Source organism: Mastigoproctus giganteus, chromosome 8, assembly GCF_048544385.1.
Source record: "Mastigoproctus giganteus isolate SK-2022 chromosome 8, ASM4854438v1, whole genome shotgun sequence".
NCBI lineage: Eukaryota > Metazoa > Arthropoda > Arachnida > Uropygi > Thelyphonidae > Mastigoproctus > Mastigoproctus giganteus.
The window spans coordinates 226,912,077-226,930,687 of record NC_143582.1 but is presented as its reverse complement, the minus strand read 5'-3'; the positions used below and the strand labels follow the sequence as shown (position 1 = coordinate 226,930,687).

Genomic DNA, 18,611 nt, shown 5'->3' with positions numbered 1-18,611 from the left:
AAGAAGAAAAAAAAATCATCCTCCATGAACAACGGATTGTTTCTCGAAATGTGTATTCTTCATAAAACTGCAATATTTCTCACAATACAAAGCTAACAGATTACGACTAAAGGCTTAATTTGATGTTATCACAAAGGGAGAAATTCTATTTTAGTAGAGAAACCGAATAAATTCCCCATCCACGGTCATTTGGTGTTCTGAGCTGCAATAAAAAGATGAACCCCACTGAAAAATAGATTTCGTCCCCATCATTTCTTTTTTTTTTTACTGTGGTTTTTAGCAGATGTGGAATTTCACACAATCAAGTCGGTGACTGCTAAATGTGGCGCTGTTTTTTTATGTAGATCCCAAACACGACAGGTACCTAGAACTTTTAGTACTTAGTATCGTGCTTGGGTTGGAGGTTGGGAAGTCGAAATAAGATATTAGTTGAATTCAACTTGATCTTCTGTAGACTGTAATTTTCAGGAAATACATAGGAAGGACGGTTCTTCCAGAAAATGCCAGTTGAATGAATAAACGAGGAAGATGCAAAGTTCGTTCTGTGAGTTTGAAGTTTGACAGTAAATGGATCTTGGCTGGTGGCAGCACGTGTTCGAACTGTTTCGAGAGAGAGAGCGCGAATTATAGAAGCCAATACAAGAGAACAGTGCCCATGGAAGAATCTGTAGAACAGGCATGCAGCAGAAACAGCACGTATATCAGACAGCGAGTGGAGAGGCTCTGTTTGAGATCAATCATTAATTAACCTAACTGGCCTCTTCTGAATGGAATCAAGACGCCTGAGAGAGGTTTTGGGGGCATCACCACAGTTGAGGAAACAATATTCCATGGGAGGGCGGATTTGCGATTTGTACAGAGTGAACAGCTGTTTGGAAGAAAAGTAACGCCGAGAGCGAAAGAGAAAACAAATTTTTAGATGCAGAGGAAGCAATATTTGTAATGTGCTTGTGCCAAGAGAGAGATTAGAAGTCAGGGTAATCCCCAAAAGAGATATATCATTTTGCAAAGAAATCGGAGTGTCATCAAAGAATCAGGAACAGAAGAATTGTTTTAGCGATATATAAGACAAGGCTCAGTTTTAGAAGGATTGAAATCAACGAAGTTGTCTTTGCCCCACTGGAGAATTACCTGAAGATCGGCATTTAAGGAATTCCTAGCAGATTTTCGAGAAGTTCAAGCTGTTTGGGCAGGGCTAGGTTTCTCAAAATGGAAAGTGGAATGAAATGCGCTATCGTCGGCAAAACTATGGATAGGATTTCCCGTCAATGGAAGAAGGATATTAATATACAAGAGGAAAAGGGTGGGTGAAAGAACTGAACCTTGAGGAACACCGGCAATAGTGGAGATGTTAGAAGACAGAGAGCCATCTACCATCACCCTCAGTGAGCGATCAGAGAGAAAACTGGATAACGAACTACAAAAAAATTAGTTGGAAAACCATTAAATGAAAGCTTGTTTAGAAGACCTTTATGTCAAACACGATCAAAACACGAAAGCCTTTGAGATATCTAGAGCAACTACTTGTGTTTCACCGAACATTTCCATTGAATTATTCCATAAATGGGTAACACAAGCCAGAATATCACCAGTGGATTGACACTGACAGAATCAACACTGGCGATCATTGATCAGACGGAAGATTTCTAGGCAGTTTAAGTTTCTTGTATTCTCTCTCTATCTTGGGATCTCCTCTGCCCATGTGGTTATCCCAGAGTATAAACAGAAAACTTGTTTGTCGGAATGCTGCCCACCAATGGCACGAATTATCAACTCTTTTACTGTGCTTCTAATTTTCAATATGTTCAGATAATCGACTTTAGAAAAATTCAAAAGTGCTACATCAATTAGGAGCAAAAACTGTTCCTCCCCAACAAAATGAATTAATTTAGGTACAGTAAAGGACGACTACTGATGATTTTACTGACTGGAACGAAGTTTCTACACTAAAACATGCGGTCACTCGAAAGAAAGTAACCGTACTCATTTGCATTCGAGGATAAGCTATACAGTGATATTTCAAATTTATAATACAGTTCACTCGCTAATTTTTCCAGAGGTTTTTTCATCAAATACGCACCTGCCCAAAACCGGACGGAACTTAGGCATCTTACCATAAAACTGACTTACTAGAACTTCGGAATCTGTTGTGAAAGTTACAGCTCTGGTCTTTGACAATCTCCTGGCCTTCCCTTCCACCCAAAAGAGTATTCTTATTTCTTTCGCTGTCTCTTTCCCTTAGGATCGGACTAGAAAGGTGAACTCCCTCCCCTAAGGAGTTCTTTTCCCCAAGTGAATGAAAGAAACTGGAAATTTCAGGAAAATGAACCCTGTTTTCCTTCATTCGGTAACCAGCTACTCTGAGAGCGCAAGACAAGTGAAATTACATTTGCAGCTCAGAATGGAATTCAGGCACCAAACATATGACACATTATGGTGAATTTTTCGGGCGTGTGTGATAATGAAAATTCAATTATCTCCCTCGAAATTTTTTGATGGTATCAAATGCATGTCAAGAAAATATCGAAGTATTCAGTAAGAATTACGTAGCGTATTATTTAATTTTATTTTCATTTGCACACCGTGTGAGATGCATGCGAAATTCCTTCCACATCAGTTTTCGAAGTTTATACCGCAGCTATGAATAGAAATATTTTCTTGAAATTTCGTTAGAAGGTCAAACACACATCAATGAAACTGCTGTTCCGATATAGCTCTCTAAAAACAATTACAATAAAGCGAACTTTTTTTTTATGAAATGCGCATTGTAGTGATCAGTTTTTTTTTTTTCCTTCCGTTTCCACTATAGTTTCAAACAGATGAATTTCCTCGATTTTTTGTTAATAGTTTCTTTTTCAAAAACAATTCTTTCGTACAACAATTACGAAAAGCAATAAACCAAAATGTTGTGACAGAGCAATGCAAAATATAGTTCGTAAGTAATGATGCTCAACTGTTTGTTTTCCAAGAAAGTTGCGTACATTTTTATTATCTCCTTGGATCACCTTCGTAACTTTAATGACTTAAGCTTGATTTCTTTTAGCCAGCGGCACCGAGATGAGGCGCGAAATTCAAACGAATGATGTAACTCCTAATATTAACAAAAGGATTTTGCGCAGTTTTTGGAGGTCATAATTTCATAAATTGATATGTGATCGTACATTTTAACTGTTTTCGAGTGAATTAATAGTTATTGCTGCAAACTAAAGAACGGAAATCGAATAATATACTGATATTTATATATATTGAGAGTTTCAAATTTTTAAATTGAGTAGAAATTATTAGTTTTTATTAGGAGGGATATTTTCAAGTTAGGCTTGAAATTAGGGTTACTGGGGAACCGGACAAAGGTAGAGTTTCTGGGCAAACCATTTCTTCTTTGCAAAGAATACAGCAAGCCACCGTTATAACGCGGTTAACTTTACGCTGATTCACTACAACGCTGTTCTTATATTATAAACCGTATCTGACTAGAACGCTGTCACAGATCACTATAACGCTCTTTTACAGATAGCATTTTTGGTATATTTAAAGCAAAAATGCGGAACGGATGTGATCTATTGTTTACTTAGAACTTCCGGTTATCGGATAAATAATTGTACAGGTGTAGCCAATTCTATAATTCCCTTGTTTTTGAATTTTAATTTGTAATTTTGTGTACTCTAAAACGGCAAAGAAAGGATTCCCATTTTAAAAAAATGTTAGTACACTTCTGCTAAACAAATAACTTTATAACAATAATAAATATTCTGGGTAAAAAATGGAGGAATGCACAAGTAACATTTATCCAAACAAAAGAGAAAAAGAATCAGAGTTAAGACCTTAACCACAGTGAAAAACATGTGAACATGATAAGACAAAGAGAGATTATGTTTGGTTTCCAATCTCTTTGTACTCAGGAATAATTGTGAAAGGCTTCTTCAATCAGAGGAGGCGTTGGGGAGGGGGGTGATTCCCAGTAGTTCCTTGCGAGGTTTTTCAGCCTTTCACGAAAATCAAAATCGATGAAACTTCCGTAGCGCAGTAATACAACGTACAAATTAGGATAAGAAGTTGATGCGCCATAAATGGAACAGAAACATGAAATGAGCTCTGGGTGCTTTCTTTTGTAATTAGAGGGTGGGCGCACCTTCAGGTCTTAATATGTACTCCGTTCTTTGCCCTTTTAGAGTACACAAAATTACAGATTATAATTCAAAAACTAGAGAATTATACAATTGGTTATTACAAGTGGTTCTACCTGTACAATTATTTATCCGATAACCGGAAGCTCCAATTTAAATACTGTACCGCATCCGTTCCGCTTTTTCACTTTAAATGAGTGAAGACGCGCGATCATTAAGATTTGATTTGCACCCATAAGTTTATTGGTGTACTGTACTTATCACATTTATTGCACTTTATTTTTAAACGGATTATACAAGATTTCATATAATTCGAATGTTTTTTCCTTTAATATTTGAAGTAATAATAAATATTTATTTGTTATATCGCGTATTACTTTGGGTAGGGTGAAATTAAAAAGAACTTTTTTTGTTTATGATCTGTATTTCATTCTTGTATTAACAGTAACTGCAAGCGAAATATGAAAAATAAATTTCAAAAGTCAATTTTAATAATATTTATTTCAGTTTCGCAATTTGTATTAAATTACAATCACCTTTATTCTTACTATGTAGAATAGTTATAAATATCAGAGATCGAAGTGATTACAGTAATTCCCGGAAGCGTGATATTCAGTGGTAAAATCTTTCAGTGTAAGGGTAGTTTCTACCCTTTGCTATAATGAAACATATGTTACCCATTTATGGACTAATTCAGTGGAAAGGTTCGTTGAAACACAAGTAGTTGCTCTTGACATCTCAAAGTCTTTTGATCGTGTTTGGCATAAAGGTCTTCTAAACAAGCTTCCATCTTATGGTTTGCCAACTGTTTTTAGTAATTGGTTATCCAGTTTTCTCTTTGATCGCTCACAGAGGGTGATGGTAGATGGCTCTCTGCCTTCTAACTTCTCCACTAATGCCGATGTGCCCCAAGGTTCAGTTCTTTCCTCCACTCTTTTCCTCTTGTATATTAATGACCTTCTTCCATTGACTGGAAATCCTATCAAATAGTTTTGCCGATGATAGCACATTGCATTCCACTTTCCATTTTGAGAAACCTTGTTATGCTCAATCAGCTTCAACTTCTCGAAAATCTGCTACCAATTCCTTAAATGCCGATCTTCAGGTAATTCTCCAGTGGGGCAAAGACACCTTAGTTGATTTCAACCTTTCTAAAACTCAGTCTTGTCTTATATCTCGCAAAAATTATTCTTCTGCTCCTATGCTTATCTTTAGTGGCACTCCGATTTCTAGGCAAACTGATATATCTCTTTTGGGGATTACTCTGATTTATAATCTCTCTTGGCACAAGCACATTACAAATATTGCTTCCTCTGCATCTAAAAAACTTGGTTTTCTCTTTCGCTCTCGGCGTTACGTTTCTTCTAAACAGCTGCTCACTCTGTAGAAATCGCAAATCCGCCCTGCCATGGAATATTGTTTCCACATCTGGGGTGGTGCCCCCAAAACCTCTCTCAGGCTTCTTGATTCCATTCAGAAGAGGGCAGTTAGGTTAATTAATTAATGGTTCATCTCTAACAGAGTCTCTCCACGGCTTTCTCATAGACGTACTTGCCCACGAACAGTGCCCATGGAAGTATCTACAGATACTTCCATGGGCACTGTTCTTCTGAATTGGCTTCTATAATTCCCGCTGTCTCTTTCAAAATAGTCCGAACACGTGCCTTCATCAGCCAACATCCATTTACTGTCCAAATTCAAACCCACAGAACCAACTTTTCATCTTCCTCATTTATTCATTCAACTGCCGTTTTCTGGAACAACCTTCCTTCATACGTATTTCTTGAAAATTACAATCTACAGAAGTTTGAGTCCAATGTCAACAAATACCTTCTTTCGTCTTCTGAACCTCCAATCCAAGCACGGTACTAAGTACTATAGGTTCTAATACCTGTCGTGTTTGGGGTTCACATAAAAAAAAAAGTCTTTACACAGTATAACATAATTTTTCAGATAGTGGTTTCCTCGTACACTGTGCAATAGTTGCTGTATCTCTTGAGGTGTTTAATGAATTTTGGTATATTGTTTCCAAAGAAATGGTTTGCCCAAAAACCTTACCTTTTTCTGAATCCCCAATAACCCTAATATTTAGCCTAACTTAAAAATTTCCCCCCTGAAAAAACAAAAAAACTGATCATTTCCATAATTTCAACTTAATTTACAAAATTGAAACTCTCAATATACATAAAGATAAGTATATTCTACGATTTCTTTTCTTTAATTTGCTGCAATAATCATTATTTCACGCGAAAACAGCGAAAATGTACGATCACATATCAATTTATGAAATTATGACCTCCAAAACTGTGTAAAACCCTTTTGATAATATTAGGAGTTACATCATTCGTTTGAATTTCGCGCGCCATCTCGGTGCCGCTGGCTAAAACAAATCAAGCTTAAGTCATTAAAGTTACCAAGGTGATCCAAGGAGAAAATAAAAATGTAAGCAACTTTCTTGGAAAACGAACAGTTGAGCATCATTACTTGCCAACAATATTTTGCATCGCTCTGTCACATTTTGCTTTACAGTTTTTCGTAATTGTTGTACGAAAGAATTGTTTTTGAAAAACAAAAATATGGTATTTCCTTTCTTCAATATGTATTGTCTCTACTAACAAAAAATCAAGGAAATTCATCTATTGGAAACCACAGTGGAAACGGAAGGGGGGGAAAAAAAGTGATCACTATAAGGCGCATTTCATAAAAAAAAAGTTCGCTTCATTGTAATCGTTTTTATTGAAGTACTGTAAATCGGAACAGCAGTTTCATGAATGTATATTTGATCTTCTAATGAAATTTCAGAAAATATATTTCTATTCATAGCTGCGTTATAAGCTTCGAAAACTAATGTTGAAGGAATTTCGCATGAATCTCACAGGTGTGCAAACGAAAAGAAAATAAAAAAATACGCTACGTAATTCTTCGATATTTTCCTACCTTTATCCCTTCCCCCATAACCCTAATTTTCAATCTCACTTGAAAATTGCCCCCCGCCGAGAGAAACTAATAATTTACATAATTTCTACTGAATTTACAAAACTGAAACTCTCAATATACATAAACAGAAGTATATTCTTTGATTTCCTACCTTTAGCGCTCAGCAAAAACTATTAATTCACTCTAAAACAGCAAAAATGTACGATCACATTTCAATTTATTAAATTTTGATGTCGGCAAAACAAGATCCAAGCTTTGAAAATAAAACGCTTTACAGCATTAGTTCAAAAATTCGCGCGTCAGCTCGGAGCCTCTGGCTAAAACGAATCAAGAGACGCGGAGAGATAATTGACTGGTCAAGCTTAAGTTATTAGCATTACCAAGTTGATCCAAGGAGAAAATAAAACTGCAAACAACTTTCGTGGAAAACAAACAGCTGAGCATCATTACTTGCGAACACTAATTTGCATGGCTCTCTCACAACAGTTGCTTTACTGCTTTTCGTAATTGTTGTATGAAAGAATTGCAACGAATTGGTTTGGAAAAACTAAAATATCTTCTTTCTTTTCTTCAGCATATATTGTATCTACTAACAAAAAAATCAAGGAAATTCATCTATTTGAAACTATACTGGAAACGGAAAGGAAAACAAAAAAAAAAAACTGTCGTAAAACTGATCACCACAATGCGCGTTTCATAAAAAAAAAAAGTTCGCTTTATTGTAATTGTTTTTAGAGGACTAAATCGGAACAGCAGTTTCATGGATGTATATTTGATCTTACAAACTTTCAACAAAACATTTCTACTGATAGCTGCGTTATAAATTTCGAAACCTTATGTCGAACGAACTTCGCCTTCATCTCACCTGGTGTGCAAACGAAAAAAAAAAAAAATGCGCTCGAGTAACGGATTGTGAAAACAATCCGTTTCTTCGATATTTCCTTGATATGCATTTGATACCATCAAAAATTTTCGAGGGAATAACTGAATTTTCATTATCACACTCAAGCCCGAAAAATTCACCATCAAGTGTCATATGATTGTTTGCTTGAATTTCATTCTGAGCTGCAAATGTAATTTCACTTCTCTTGCACTGACAGAGTAGCTGTTTGCCGAATGAAGGAAAACAGGGTTCATTTTCTTGAAATTTCCAGTTTCTTTCATTCACCTGGGGGAAAAAAACTCCTTAGGGGAGAGAGTTCGCCTCTCTAGTCCGATCCTAATACCAATAAAAATACTCTTTTGATGGGGGGGAAGGTTAGGAGATTGTCAAAGATCCACAAATGTAAATAAATAAATTTTCTGTTTATACTCCGGCACGACAACCAAGTCAGTAGAGTTTACAATAAATCATCAATACAAATATTTATCGTATTTAGTAGTCACGGGCTTGAACCCCGGTCCACTTTCACATCAGAGATGCTGAAGTTCTAGCAAGTCAGTTTCATCGCGGATTCAAAAGTTCTAAGTGTATTTCTTTATTGCATTCAGTTTCACAACAGATGCTGAAGTTCTAATAAGTCAGCATTATCGTAGGATGCCTAAGTTCGGATTAGTCCGATTTTTGTTCGGTGTGCATTCGATGAAAATTCCTCTGTGCTTTACTGTAATTGTTTTCTTCTTCAACAGGAGTGTTTCCATTTATGATGGGTTTCCTCAGCCTACAAGTTATTTCTTGTTAGGAATTTTTTCCTGCTATAAAGTCCGATTCAAGGTGTCTTGATCGGTTAAGCCTCGGGCTGTCATGCACTCCCGTACTCCATCCATCCATGTCCTCCTAGGTCTTCCTCTTATCTTCTTCCAGGAGATATCCATTCCAGGATAGCCTTTGGATATCTGTTTTCTCGCATCCGTTTTACAAGTCCATACCATGTTAGACGCTTTTCTTTGATGGTGTCAATAATAGTCTTTTTCATTTCCCCCTTATGTCTTCATTCCGTGTTCTGTCTCTTCTAGAAGTTCCTGCTGAGCATCTCCAAAAATCCATTTCTGTGGGGAGCAATTTGTTTTCCGCTCGCCTATTTAATGTCCAGGTTTCCACTTCACACAATAGAAGACTTTGTACAATCGTTTGAAATATAAGTTTCTTTGTTTTATTTCGAATATTTTTGCTCCAGAGAACAGAGTTTAACATGCCGATAGCCTTTCTACCATCTGTAATTCTCTTATTGATCTCTGCTTGGGATGATCCATCACTTTGTAAGATTGATCCCAAATATCTGAATTTATCGACTTGTTTGATTTTAAAACCTGCAATATTTAGAACGTGTCCTGGCCCTGAAGACAACATTTCAGTCTTGCTAAAATTGATTTTTAACTGTAATTGTTTTACGGAACAATATTTCGCAATAATCCCTCTGGAAATAGCCAGTGAACTGCATTATACATTTCAAACATCCCTGTATAGCTTGTCCTTGAATACAAATGACTATGGTTACTTTCCTTTGAGTGACCACCTTGTACAGATGTTTTATTGTGGACACTTCCTTCCAGTCAGTAAAATAATTAGTAGTTGCCCTTTCTTATACCTATAAAGTAATTCGTTATGTTGTGGGAAACCATTTTTGCTCCTAATTGATGTTTTTTTTGTGGACACTTCCTTAGAGTCAGTAAAATCATTAGTAGTCCATCCTTTATTATATGTATAAAGTAATTCATAATAATTCGTTTTTGCTCATAATTGAAGTAGCACTTGCGAATTTTGGGGAAGTCGATTATCTGCACACATTGAAAATTAGAAGGCCAGTAAAAGAGTTGATAATTGGCGCCATTGGTGGGCAGCATTCCAAGTAACAAATTTTCTGTTTGTACTCTGGGAAGAACTAGGGTCAGAGGAAATCCCAAAATAGAGAGAGAGAATAAAAGAAACAGCACCGCATTTAGCAGTCAGGGACTTGATTGTGTGAAATTGCTCACCATAAACCACAGCAAAACAAAAGAAGTGATGTGGAGAAAATCCATTTTTCAGCAGGGTTTTTCTTTTTATTACAGCACAGAACAGCAGATGACCATAGATTTATTCCTCTTCTGAACTAAAACAGAATTTCTCCCTTTGCGAAGACATCAAAGCATAACAAGCAAATATTTTCTAACAATACTTTTTGAGCAACCAGTGATTGGTGATTCGTAATCTGTTAGCTTTGTATTGTTAGAAATATGCAGTTTTGTGAACAATACACATTTTAAGAAACAACCCTTTATTCTTAGCGGATATATATATATATATATATATATATATATATATATATATATATCCTATAGTAACTATAGAAAATATATATATATTTTTTCTATAGTTACAATATATATATATATATATATTGTAGCTATAGAAAATAATTGTAACTATAGAAAAGTAAACCAAATGAATTTTTTTGAAGAGACGACCTAGGTGGAGATAGAATTGCAGAGTCTTTCATAATTTTTGTATCTTCATCAGAGGTCATCCACCAAAATCATGAAAGACTCTGCAATGCTATCTCCACCTAGGTAGTCTCTTCAAAAAAAATCTATTTGATTTACTTTTCTATATTTACAATTATTTTTCCGGTTCCTTTCTTCCCCCCTTCATTCACAACGTATATCGCTCCCAGGGTACACTGTATTTTCATTAGTTCATTTCTATACATAAACATCTATTTAGTGTAATTTATACTAATAATATTTTATATATACATTATGGCTGTAGGGTACTTTTGCGATAGGAGTGACCCTGACCCATAATTTATGTTATTGAATTCAGTCTTATCTAATCTTATTTAATCTAATTCTTAATTTTCTACCCCCCTATAGCATATAACTTCTTTTGTATTATTCTTGATGATTATATATATATATATATATATTTAAATAATGACTTAAAGTTTAACATAAAATAAATTATCGGATATGTATATATATATATATATATATATGGTATATATATTTAAATAATGACTTAAAGTTTAACATAAAATAAATTATCGGATATATATATATTTTTTTTTTTTTTTTTTTTTCCCCCTTTGGTGTTTTCGAAGTGGCGATTTCATCAGTTTATAACTCAGCTATAAATAAATATTTTTTTGAAATTCCGTTATAAGATCAAATATATATCCAGGAAACTGCTGTTCCCTAAAAACAATTACAATAAAGCAGACTTTTTTTTTTTTTTTTTTTATCAAATGCGCATTGCAATGTTATCGGTTTTACACTAGTTTTTCTCGTTTCTAAAAGATGGATTTCCCTGATTTTCTGTTAGTAGGCGAACTACACATTGAAGAAAGGAAATACGATCTTTTCGCCTGTCCAAAAACAGTTGTTGCTACTGTTTCGCTTATTGCTTCTTATGTCAACTAACAGTTTAGCTCCCGACTGTGTTATGTTTATTTCCCTTCTCGATGTGAGGTAACCACCGTTAGCACTCTCTGGATGTAGCTGTATCTAGGAGGTTTCTCATTTAACTATAACGGTTTTTCTCATAACTCGAAAACAATTTCGCTCTGTAAATAGAAACTCCCGCTCCAAAACAAACAAACGAATCAAGTATCGTGTTTCATCAGGTATAGGTTAATTAGGGTGGGTTTAGAAAAATAAAAGAAAAAGGCCTAAAAACATACACACGTGATGTCACATTTTAGTCATTTGCGTGAAATTCAATAGAAATTTTTGAAAATTGAAGTGGGAAAATCGAAGAAAACAGTTCAGGCTTCACCTATAGCGAATTTCAGCTGTGTCCATAGAGTAACAATTATAGAATTTATTAGTTGACCTTCGAACTGGGTCCACTGGACCCGAGGAGATAAAAATACGGTATATGAATTTGATACCCTCAAAAAATTTCGAGGGAGATAATCAAATTTTCATTATCACACACACACACACGCGAAAAATTCACCATAAAGTGTCATATGTCTAGATGCCTGAATTCCATTCTGAGCTGCAAATATAATTTCACTTGTCTTGCGCTCTCAGAGTAGCTGGTTACCGAAAGAAAGAAAACAGGGTTCACTTTCCTAAAATTTCCAGTTCATTTCATTCACTTGGGGGAAAAAAACTTCCTAGTGGAGGGAGTTCACCTTTCTAGTCCGACTGTAAGGGAAAGAGACAGAGAAAGAGATAAAAATACACTTTTGGGTGGGAGGGAAGGCCAGGAGACTGCCAAAGCTGTAACTTTCACAACAGATGCTGAAGTTCTACTAAGTTAGTTTTATGGTAAGATGCCTAAGTTCGGTCCGATTTTTGTTTGGTGCGCATTTGATTAAAAAAACCACTTTGCTTTACTGTAATTGCTTTACGAAACAATATTTTGTATTCGAGCTGTCATTCAGCTTCTTCCTTTGAAGCCTAAGTTCTAAATACGTCCGATTTTTGCCCGGTGCGCATTCCAAAAAAAACCCAATTTTTTCTTTTTTCTAATTGTTTTCAGGAACAATATTTTGCAATTATCCCTCTGGAAATATTAGCCAGTGAACTGCATGATAAATTTTAAATATCGGTGTACAGCTTGTCGGTAAATGCTTTCGCCTTGTACATATGTTTTTTTGTGGACACTTCCTTCCAGTCAGTAAAATCATCAGTAGTTGTCCTATATTGTACCAAAATTAATCCGTTATGTTGAGGCGGAACAGTTTTTGCTCCTAATTGATGTAGCACTTTCGAATTTTGCTAAAGTCGATTAGCTGATCACATTGAAAATTAGAAGGACAGTAAAACAGTTGATAATTGGTGCCATTGGTGGGCAGCATTCCGACAAACAAATTTTCTGTTTATACTCTGGGATGACCACATCGTCAGAGGAGATCCCACGATAGAGAAAGAAACAGGGCCACATTTAGCATTCAACAATTTGATTGTGTGAAATTGCACATCTACCAAAAACCACAGTAATACAACAGAAATGATGGAGGGGTGAATCTATTTTCCAGCAGGGTTTATCTTTTTATTGCAGCAATTATGAAAAGCTGCAAAACAAAATGTGACAGAGCGATGCAAAATATTGTTCCCAAGTAATGAATCTCAACTGTTTGTTTTCCAAGAAAGTTGCTTACATTTTTATTTTTTCCGGGCACCCAGATGAAGCGCTAAATTCGAAGGAATGCTGTAACTCGTAATATTATCAAAAGGATGTTGCGCAGTTTTTGGAGGTCATAATTTCATAAATTGATGTGATCGTACGTTTTTGCTGTTTTCGCGTGAATTAATACTTATTGCTGCAAATTAAAGAGAGGAAATCGAAGAATATACTTCTGTCTTTGTATATTGAGAGTTTAAATTTTGTAAATCGAGTAGAAATTATGGAAGTGATTAGTTTTTTTTTTTTTTTCAGTGGGGAAATTTTCACGTTAAGCGTAATATTAGGGTTACTAAGGAGCCAGAAAAAGGTAGGGTTTCTGGACAATATACCAAAATTCATTAAACACCCCAAGTTATACAGCACCTATTACACAGTGTAGCAGGTAACCACTGTCTAACAAGGGATGTTAAACTGTGTAATCAGACTTATGTTTCATTATAGCAAAGGGTAGAAACTACCCTTACATTGAAAGATTTTACCGATTAATATAACCATAACGCTTCCAGAAATTACTACAATTACTCTGATCTCTGATATATATAACTACTCTGAGTAGAATGAATAAAGGTGCTTGTAATTTAATACAAATTGCGAAACTGAAATAAATATTATTAAAATTGATTTTTGAAATTTATTTTTCGTATTTCGCTTGCAATTAATGTTAATACAAGAATGAAATACAGATACTAAACAGACAGAGTTCTTTTCAAATTTCACTCTACCCAAAGTAATATACAGTGTAACGAATAAAAATTTATAATTACTTCAGATATTCAAGAAAAAAAAAAACATTCAAATTATATGATATCGTGTATAATCCGTTTAAAATTAAAGTGCAATAGATGTGATAAACACAGTACACCAATAAATTTATGGGTGCAAATCAAATCTTAATGATCGGGCGTCTTCACTCATTCAAAGTGATAAAGCGGAACGGATGTGAAACAGGGTTTACATAGGAACTTCCGGTTATCGGATAAATAATTGTACAGGTGAAGCCACTTGCAATTGCCAATTGTATAATTCCTTTGTTTTTGAATTTTAATTTGTAATTTTGTGTACTCTAAAAGGGGAAAGAAAGGGTTCACATTTAGAAAAAAGTTAGTAAACTGCTAAACAAATAACTTTATAAGAATAAAAAATATTCTTGGTAAAAAATAGAGGAATGCACAAGTAACATTTATCCAAACAAAAGAGAAAAAGAATCACAGTTAAGACCTTAACCACAGTGAAAAACATGTGAACATGATAAGACAGAGAGAGATTATGTTTGGTTTCCAATCTCTTTGAACACAAGAATAATTGTTAAAGGCTTCTTGAATCTGAGGTGGCGTTGGGGATGCGGATTCCCAGTAGTTCCTTGCCAGGTTTTTCAGCCAGCACGAAAATCAGATCGATGACACTTCCGTACCGAAGTAATACAACAAAAAAAATAGGATAGGAAGTTGATGCGCCATAAATGGAACAAAAACTTGAAATGAGTTCTGGGTAACGTTCTTGTGTAATTAGAGAGAGGACGCACCTTAAGGTTTTAATGTGAATTCCGTTCTTTTGTGGGGGGGGGTATTATTTAATTTTATTAATTGTTATCCTCCTTATATTTATTTTATTCTTCTGATTTTAATTATTTATATATGTTATTCTTTTATTTATCTTATTTTATTATTATTATAGACCTTATTTTAATCTATCCCTTAGCTATTTCTTTCCCCCTTTTCCTTGGAACCATAAAGGCTGTTGTTGTTATTTTCTTTATTCCTTTAAACAGAGGGGTCCTCACTTCCCTTCCAAGGCCCACACACTACCTGCTGCATAATATATAATTCCCTTAATTTTATCCTGTTTGCTCATCAGAAGATCCAAGTACTGAGGACTTTATTTTATTATTTTTTTCTCTTTATATTAGCTTCCCTAGCTAGGATAGTTCGTACTACTAATTATATCTCTGAGATCAGTCTATTAAGACGAAACAAGGGGAATTAACATAACAAGTATTTATTTACCATTGTACAAGGATTATTTACACATTCATCATTATTCGTAATATCAAAACTTTACAACACAGTAATTATCATATACGTGAAAAGGTGTCTTGCCTTAATTATTCTTCTTAAACAATCCATAAACTTCCACTATGTTTCATTACAAATTCTTAGATATTTTATCCTATACATATGGTCATTTATATATATATCCTTTTCAACATATACAGAATAACTCCAATAATATTTCACTCTCTCTCTTACATACTTTAAGGAGGAGATTTCTATCGAATACAATTAACTCCGTTAATAGCAATTAGGCAATTCCTGAAACCCACTGTTTTACTTTTAGCACATTTCTTTAAAATTTCTCATCAATACCTCTAGTCACAGATGAGTAACATTCACTCACTCTCTCTCTATTTCTATTATATCTTATTCCTATCTTTACAAATTAGTATTCTACACGTTACAATACTTCTAAAACTGTCCTATCCAATTTTCTCCCATGGGTTTCTTTACAACCCCGTTCTCGTTAGTAACATTCACTAAGCTGACTTACTTGGTATCTTTCTCTACCACCTGGATGAGTTACGATCCTTCAGGTCTTCCTGCGATTTCTTCCCTGATCTGCTAGGCTTACGGCTCTTTTCTGTCTCCACGTTGACCTTCCCACACTCAGGACTTCCTCCAGGTCATTCTGCCTTTCGCTATTAGTTTTCCCACTATACTGTACTATCATTTTACGGAACTTTCTATATGCGTTTCCCGCACTCCCAAAAAAATTATCTTTCCGCCACTCTCACGCCTCTCCGGGATTCTCCTCCGGATCTTTCCCTTCCAGGCTTCGGGACTCTGACTTTCGGGCTCTGGCTCCCTCTTCTCCTTGCATCAGAGTTTTTGTTTACAACTCTCCCTTATTTTTCGTCCAATCATAGCTTTCTCTCCCTCTTCATCTTTAACTTTATTTGCTCGTTTTTTCTTTCGCGTCGTCCCGACCCGCGTCTGGTAGGTCGAGCTCCCTTCTTTGTGTTGACAACATCCGGGCTCTAACCAATCTGTAGAACTATCTTTGGGATGCCCGCTACCACTTACCTCTTCCTTCACGCTTCCTTCCAAGACACCACCTGTGAAATTTGTGAGAGTGCCTCCCGTGTCGGTACTTTGTTTACAGCACGGACACGGTGAGCTCTCTGATCTGGGTCTTCCCTTTGGATGGAGTCGGAACCACTTTAGGGCTGTGGGCGTTCTTTTGTCCCCCGCTACCGTCAGCAGGCCACAGCCCTATTTTTTCTGTAGGCACGAACTGCGTCAAACTGGCCTACCCATTGTATCACAGTCTGGTCAGCGTCCCTCCTGCTGCTATGCTCATCTCTCACTTTCGAAGTGTAAACAGACCAGCAATTCTGCTGAGTGCTTGACTGTTTTTAACTTAGTTATTTATTAAAATTTGATAATTTATAAATTCCTAAAAATAAGTGTAAGAATAGTTCTTACATTCCTTAACACTCCGTCAAAAAAAAAAAAACTTCTTTTTTTTTTTTTTTTCTATACCGACCAATCCTCCTCGCTAATTTGTTAATCTTTGCCCTACCTATTATTTATATATATATACATATCCCTCTACTTTGCTTATGAGTAGCACTCTATGCAATTTACACAACTATCCTACTTTATTTTTAGCACTTACTAACTCTTTTCCCATCCTATGCGCTTCAGAATCCTTCTAGCCGCCTCTCACGCAGAAATCCCCCTTGTGAAGTCCCTTATAGTCCACTCTCCTCCTTCTCCGCAACTTCTCATTCTGGCAGATGTCTGATTCTCTGCTGTTCTCGTTTCCTGTGGGATGTGGTTGATCCGCCTGCTTCCTCCTCCTTTTTAGATCTCCTGGTGCCAGGTCTTTCATGAACTCCCCGTCTCTGAGATGATATTGCCTCAGGTGGTTTTCGTGTTCGACTCTCTCAGTATACGGATGCCGGGTTAACCTTATTCTGTAGTTTACAGGGGATAATTTTTTTGTTATCCTGAAGGGTCCCTTGGATGGATTATTCCACTTTTTTCTTCCCTTCCCGTGGTTCTTCAGCAATACCCACCTCTAGCATCTTATGCTTTCTGCTCATATTCAGACGCTCTCTATTCCTTTGACTCGCCTCTAAACTCGCTCTCCTCGCATCCGACCTTGCTTTCTCGAATTTCTCTGATTTCTTCTTTAAATTCTGTTACATCCGGGAACTCACCTCTTTCGCTCACTATGTTTAAGTCTGTCGGGAACTTAGGGTCAAATCCCATCAATAAATAGGCAGGAGTGTCCTTCACACTCTTGTGTAGGCATGTCCGTATCGAGTACAGGGCGTAGGGCAATTGCTCGTCCCAATCTCTTGCCGAGGTTTCCAAAATATGGGAGAGCACTCCCTTTAATGTCCTATTAAAGCGCTCACACAGGCCATTTGACTCGGGCCGGTAGGGTACGGTATTAAGCTTCTTTATCTCCAACGTCTCACATAACTGCCCTATCAGCTCGGACTGAAAATTCGCCCCATTATCTGTTAACAAGTACTTACTGCAGCCATATCTGCATACTATTCCCTTCAAATATGCCTCGGCTATGGCCTGTGCAGTTTGGTCCTTTAGAGGGAAAGCCTCTGGGTACCTGGTAAACATGTCTACTACAGACAGAATATACCTGTTACCCCCGTATGTGACTGGTAAAGGGCCTATGATATCTAAAGCTATGGCTTCGTATGGTCTCCCTGGGTCTAAGTGCTGCTGCATTGGGGCTCTTCCTATGTGCGTGGCCCTGATCTGACATTCGTGGCAAGTCTTACAGAACCTTCCTATCTCTTTGTCCATTCCCTTCCAAGAGTATCTCTCCTTGATCCTTCGCAATGTCTTTTTGAATCCCCATATGTCCAGCTATCTTGCTAGAGTGGAATTCCTTTAAAATCTCAGGGCGCATTTTTTCAGGTAGAACTATCCTATTTTTTACTGTGCCTCTCCTCTTATCCTTGCTCTCCCACACCAGAATACCCCTATCGTCTAGTGCATGTCCTCTTCCCATGGACGGGCTGGCTCTGTTTGCCTGCTTTAGGTTCTTCATGATGCCACCACATCTGGGGTCCATTTCTTGTGCTCTTCTTAAATCCCTTTCCTCCATCATTAGCTCAGTTTCCATGGTGGTTGCTACACAAGCCTCTAAAGTTTCCATTTGTTTCGCTTTATCTTTCTCTACCTCATCCGTTTCATATTGTACCTTACTGAAGTAATCTGCTACCGTGTTTTTGTTTCCTGGTAAGTAGCGTACTTCTATGTCAAATTCTTGTACCTGCAGACTCCATCTAATTAGCCTACTGTTTCTATCTTTTATGTTCCTTAGAATTTGCAGCGGTTGGTGGTCTGATAAAACTATGGTCTTCCGGCCATAGACTAGGTACTTAAACTGCTCTAAAGCAAAAACAATAGCTAATGCCTCCCGTTCTATTGTTGAGTAATTCTTCTCATGTATGTTCAGAGGTC

At 36.3% G+C, this 18,611-nt stretch overlaps 1 long non-coding RNA gene across 4 annotated transcripts in view; it reads right to left on the bottom strand.

Moving 5' to 3' along the window:
- LOC150082381 (uncharacterized) overlaps positions 1–18,611 on the bottom strand; it is a 255,841-nt gene that overhangs the window by 69,925 nt on the left and 167,305 nt on the right. The window lies entirely within an intron of this gene.